Source organism: Neofelis nebulosa (assembly GCF_028018385.1).
Source record: "Neofelis nebulosa isolate mNeoNeb1 chromosome Y unlocalized genomic scaffold, mNeoNeb1.pri SUPER_Y_unloc_1, whole genome shotgun sequence".
NCBI lineage: Eukaryota > Metazoa > Chordata > Mammalia > Carnivora > Felidae > Neofelis > Neofelis nebulosa.
Genome location: NW_026691917.1, coordinates 1478942 through 1485221, shown reverse-complemented (window position 1 = coordinate 1485221; position 6280 = coordinate 1478942). Strand labels below are relative to the sequence as shown.

General features: G+C 41.4%; 1 protein-coding gene across 1 annotated transcript in view; it reads left to right on the top strand.

The window, feature by feature from the left end:
• The first annotated feature begins 6115 nt into the window (after nt 1-6115).
• Nucleotides 6116-6280, top strand: part of LOC131503562 (cullin-4B-like) — a 142447-nt gene continuing 142282 nt past the window's right edge. Inside the window, exon 1 of the mRNA XM_058715011.1 lies at nt 6116-6197. The gene's annotated coding sequence lies outside the window, so the exon portion shown is untranslated. The remainder of the gene's footprint in view (nt 6198-6280) is intronic.

The window sequence follows — 6280 nt, the reverse complement described above, 5'->3', positions numbered from 1 at the left end:
TTTGTTTGTTTGTTTGTTTGTTTTTAATCCATTCTGATACTCTATGTCTTTTGGTCAGAGGATTTAGTCCTATTACATTCAGTGTTTATTATAGAAAGATATGGGTTTGGAGTCATTGTGATGTCTGTAGGTTTCATGCCTGTAGTGCTGTGTCTGGTACTTTGTGGTCCTTGCAACATTTCTCTCACAGAATCCCCCTTAGGCTCTCTTGTAGGGCTGGTTTAGTGGTGATGAACTCCTTCAGCTTTTGTTTGTTTGGGAAGTCTTTTATCTCTCCTTCTATTCTGAATGACAGGCTTGCTGGATAAAGGATTCTCAGGGGCAATTTTTTTTCTGTTCATTACATTGAAGATTTCCTGTCATTCCTTCCTGGCCTGCCAAGTTTCAGTACATAAGTCTACCACCAGTTTTATGGGTCTCCCTTTGTAAGTCACAGCCTGTGTAACCCTAGCTGATTTCAGAATTTTCTCTTTATACTCGTATTTTGCCAGTTTCATTATGATACGTCATGCAGAAGATTGATTCAAGTTTCGTCTGAAGGGAGTTCTCTGTGCCTCTTGGATTTCAATGCCTTTTTTCTTCCCCAGATCAGGGAAGTTCTCAGCTATGATTTGCTCAAGTACACCTTCAGCCCCTTTTCTCTCTCTTCGTCTTCTGGAATTCCTATTACACGGATATTGTTCTGTTTGATTGCATCACTTAGTTCTCTAATTCTCCCCTCATACTCCTGGATTTTTTTCTCTCTCTTTTTCAGAGTTTCCTCTTTTTCCATAATTTTATCTTCTACTTCACCTATTCTCTCCTCTGCCCCTTCAATCCGTGCTATGGCCGCCTCCATTTTATTTTACACCTCATTTATCGCATTTTTAGCTCCTCATGACTATTTATTTCTTAGTCCCTTGATCTCTGTAGCAGTAGATTCTCTGCTATCCTCTATGCTTTTTTCAAGCCCCGTGATTAATTGTATGACTATTATTCTAAATTCACTGTCCGATATATTGCTTAAATCGTTTTTGATCAATTCGTTAGCTGTCACTACTTCCTGGAATTTCTTTTGAGGAGAGTTGTTCCATTTTGTCATTTTGGGCAGTCCCTGCGGTGGCTCCCAACTGCAGTGCACTTCCCCTGTGCTGTCGGGAGTAACTTGTGTTGGTGGGCGGGGCCACAGTCAGACCCGCTGTCTATCCCCAGCTCACTTCTGGGGCCACAGTCAGACTGGTGTGTACCTTTTCTTCCCCTCTCCCAGGGGCAGGACTCACTGTGGAGTGGGGTGCCCCTGTCTGGGCTACTTGCACATTGCCAGGCTTCAGGGGGATCTGGCGTCTTAACTGGGGTGGATCCACGAGGTGCACAGGGGCAGGCGGGGCAGGCTTAGCGCACTTTGCTGTCAGTGGTTCCCTGTGGGACGGGCCCTGCAGCACCAGAAGAGAGGCAGGCCAGTCAGAGAGATGGATCCACAGAAGCACAACATTGGGCATTTGTGGGTGCAAGCAAGTTCGGTGATGGAAACTGGTTCCCTTTGGAATTTCGGCTGGGGGATGGGAGAGGGACATGGTGCTTGCCAGTGCCTTTGTTCCCCACTGAGCTGAGCCCTGTCTTCCTGGACTCAGCAACTCTCCTTCCTGGTGCCCTCTCACCCTCCCCGCTCTCTGAGAGCAGAGCTGTTGACTTTTAACCTTCCAGATGTTAAGTCCTCCTGGCTGTCAGAATGCACACAGTCCAGCCCCTCCACTCTTGCAAACCAGACTCAGGGGCTCTGCCTTGCCAGGCAGGCTGCCCTCCACTGCCCGGGCTCCCTCCCACCAGTCCGTGTAGCACACACCGCCTCTCCACCCTTCCTACCTTCTTCCTTGGGCCTCTTGTCCATGCTTGGATCCAGAGAGTCCATTCTGCTAGTCTTCTGGCGGTTTTGTGGGTTATTTAGGCCGATGTGAGTGGAATGTAAGTGATCAGCAGGATGAGGTGAGCCGAGTGTCCTCCTACGCTGCCATCTTCCCTATTCCTCCTAAGGCTGGCTTCTTAAGATTGTATGCCTTTTCTTGATCCTACCACCAACCAGACTTTGGGCTTAAAAAACTTCATTTTTGTTTTCCGAAAGGCATGATGCTTAATTCCACTTAGTGGTTTGGTTCATTGAAGTCTGTAGAATCAGAGCTCTGTTCTGCACATACTCAGTTGTTGTCTGCAACGTATGGTGCTCTTATCGGGAGCATACACAAGAAGCCGGCCACTAGTGGTGGGTGGGTGTGGGTGAGGTATGCAGAGGCTTGGTGGTTCCTTTGGGCCAGTTGAGGATTTGTGGGTGAATCATCACCCATGAGCATTGTTTCTTTTTTTTTTTTTTAATGTTTATTTATTTTTGAGAGAGACAGAGACAGAATGTGAGTGGGTTAGGGGCAGAGAGAGAGGGAGACACAGAAGCAGAAGCAGGCTCCAGGCTCTGGGCTGTCAGCACAGAGCCCGACGCGGGGCTCGAACTCACGAGCTGTGAGATCATGACCTGAGCCGAAGTCGGACGGTCAACCGACTGAGCCACCCAGGCGCCCCGAGCATTGTTTCTTGATAGAGTCTACGGTGTGGTCAATCGAATCCACGTCACTTTAATACCTTCAGTGTTCTGTCATCCTGCCAACGTTTTTCCAAACAGCTCACCAAAAAGCTCGTGAATCAGTACGCTGGATCAGATGAAAGAGAAATGAGGCTCTTTGGCAGTATCCCACAAAGTTGGGGAAACTGAGTATATACTCCCATGGTTTCATTCTTTTCTTGGTCTTACACTGAGTTCGTTGGGGGAGAAGAGATATAATCTGTTCCTCTTACCCTCTCTAATATATCCAAACCTGTGTTTCATTTGTTTAAGTATGTGGTACAACGTTTTCTCTGGCCTTCCATAAATGTTTCTTTCCTGTGATCACTTATCTAAGACAGTGTTTTTCAGGGTCCTGAACTTTAGCTAAAGCAGTTCACGGGACACGGACTATAGCCAGGTCTGAGGTCTGTCTGCATATTGCCTGACACTTGGTTAATTAAGACCCTCCTGGGTCCCTTGATATATGGTGGGGGATCCAATGTCTCTTACAGAAGCACTTTTGTGTATGGATAGATGCCAGTTTTTTTTGTGAATGAGGGAAGAGAACAAAACCAAAAGATGACTTATTCAGCCATGATATTGATGTCAGTCCTAACCATTTTTAAATGTACAATTCTGTAGCATCAAGTACATTTAAAATGTTGAACAACAGTAACCGCTATGCATTCACAGAGTTATTTCATCATTCCAAACAAAGCCTACGTACCCATTCAAAATAATTCTACAAACTGATAAAAAGTAAAATATATATATATATACAATTTGAAGTTACCCTTGATACAGATACCCAATGACCATTCACAAGGGAACATTTATAAAGACTATGAAGTTCACTTATTCTGGAATCTTTTACACGAGGTAAGTGGCTGATAGTCCAAACTATGTCTTTTCCCACCTTGGATAAGTCAAACTGAGAACCAGTATTAGTACTGTTTTGTCAGATTCTTTTGTGGCCAAAGAGTGTAAGACTAGAGTGTGGTGGAAAGATTAATGAATGGGTGTTTGTGTTGGTCTACTAAAAAAGGTTGGATCAAAATATCCTATTACTTAGGTGGCAGATAATTCGATTATAGTAAATCTGACAGAGCATGGAGGTAAGATACTCTGATAATATCAGCAAGCCAAAGAGGTTATGTAATTGTGGCAGTATATAACAGATAAAAGAACCTGATAAGATTCCCAAAGGATTAAAAACTTGGGGGACGCCTGGGTGGCGCAGTCGGTTAAGCGTCCGACTTCAGCCAGGTCACGATCTCGCGGTCCGTGAGTTCGAGCCCCGCGTCGGGCTCTGGGCTGATGGCTCGGAGCCTGGAGCCTGTTTCCGATTCTGTGTCTCCCTCTCTCTCTGCCCCTCTCCCGTTCATGCTCTGCCTCTCTCTGTCCCAAAAATTAAAAAATTAAAAAAACAAAAAAACAAAAAAACAAACTTGGTTGTAGGATTTCTGGAGAGTATGGGCATATATACGATGCATAGAAAGAAAAATCAAGTTTCTACCTAACTATATAATTAGTACAAGGTAGTATAGTTGTTTCTTGCTCAAAATCATGTTGCAGCTTACCAACATCTGTTAAAATTGGAAGCGGAAAATATACATATTTTAGATTTCGTTAAGAGGAAGCGAGAGTTTTACCATTTATTAATTATACAAAGAAGAGGAAGATGGTGGTGTCTTTCTTTTGTTTGGATTCTGAGGAAAGAGACAGTTTAAGTGGCATTTTATTCTCTCTTTGACCTGGTCAGAGAAGAAATGAAGCTCACTATTTAGAGCGATACATTGCTTTACTGAAAGTAAGTTAAGGTAAATTGTTGAAAATATGAGAATAATTGTCCAAGGATAGAAACATGTCTATCCCTGACTGGAGAATACTGTTGACTCACTGTAACCTTTATTTAAATCTTGCAAATTCATCCTTCTGGAGAACACTCATTTACGGAACTCTCCAATATCTACCTCTATCATCTAAACATAAAGAAGATCAACAGGTCATTGTTAAGGGACATTAATATTAATGCTTTAAGATAGTAGCCAAACATTTCTAGTAGATTTAAAGCAAAATCAGTTGTTTTACAATCTGCCCCTTTTTTACTTTTTGTGAATCATGGGGATCAGTATTTCAATCCGTCTTTCTTAAGGCTGAATGATTCACTTCATTTAGCAAATATTGATTGTAGTAAGTAGTATTCTATGGAATGAGTATGTACATGGTAATAGAAGACACAAAAGTGCTTATGAATCTCATATTTCGTACTGCCCTTGCTGTCATAATTTTTCATCACTACATGTAAAAAAATCAAGGTTTTTCTACAGTATTGTAAGAACAGGTAAATGTTCTTCCATCACACTATAAACAAAAGTAACCTATTTAACTTTCTTGCACTTCTCTCAAGTTCTAGTGAAGAACTGAAATAATTAGTGTTTCTACACCTCATAGGATTGGCAACAACATTAAACGAACTAACTTCAAGGAAGCACTTAATGTAGTACTTGGCACTGTGTTATTGTTTATTATACTAATTCCTCTGCAGCTACAAAGGAGAGTGGGCCTGAAGGCATTTAAATAATTGATAGAATTGTTAAGCTTAGTAAAATACACACACACACACACACAAATGAGTTAGGTGAAAAAAGGTAGTCAAAAATATTTTTTTACAAATTTATTTAGATTCCAGTTAGTTAATATAATGTATAATATTAGTCTGGTGTACCTCACAGTAATTGAAATATGTTTGATAAGTAGATGTCCGTAGTGGACATATGTCTAGTTAAGGCTTGTTTAAATGTATTAACTTTCATTAATTTGGAGGATTTAGCAACACAATGTAGCAATATAAAAGGTGAAAGTACCAGTTACCAAAAGCCATTCACAGATGTGCAAGGGGGAATGGAATAACTCAGAATATGAGCTAAGCCTTACAGCAAAATAGAATTAAGAAGAGAAATTCATTTTCATCTATGCATCTACACCAAAATTAATAATGTTCACTTTATGCATTCTACATAGAGGTTAATTTAAAGAAAAGTACCAGGACTTACAGCATAAAAAAAAAAAAAAAAAAAAAACCACCACAAAAAACAACAACAAAAAAACTAATCAGAAAAAAATAATTCCTTCCGTAAGAACTTTATAGCTTTAATAAAGCTGGTTAATGGTTATTTTTCCCTACATCGTCATTGACAGCTTCTGACAGCTTTTATACATTGCTTTAAAGGCCGTGGATGGAACGGCTTGACGACTTGGCCTCCCAAGGAAAGGATATACAAGATTGATACATTTATGCTCCACATTCAGATTATTTAAATAACGGCATACATTTGAGGGCTAAGCGATCTACCGCAATCTCCTAAAAAAAAAAATGTTTTTTTCCACGCAGTGTTAATTGATCTTGTATTTCTCTACAATATCTTTCTCCGGACATGGCTCTAGCTCCTTTTCTCTTTTGCCTGGCAGCGCAGAGGGTAGTTGTGCTACGCAAGCGAACGTCATAATCAGAATTTTGGACTCCGTCATTTCCGGTGGAGACATCTTGAGGTGTCGCATCGCGAGACGGCGAGGCTGTGGGTGACGTCAACCGTCGTTTCTGAGTACTTTCTCCGGTTTCAGAGAGGCAAGTACTTTGCACCAAACAACCAGAAAATGTGTAAATTATTACTGGTTTCTTATGCCTTGATCGTAAGGGTGCCGTGTTGC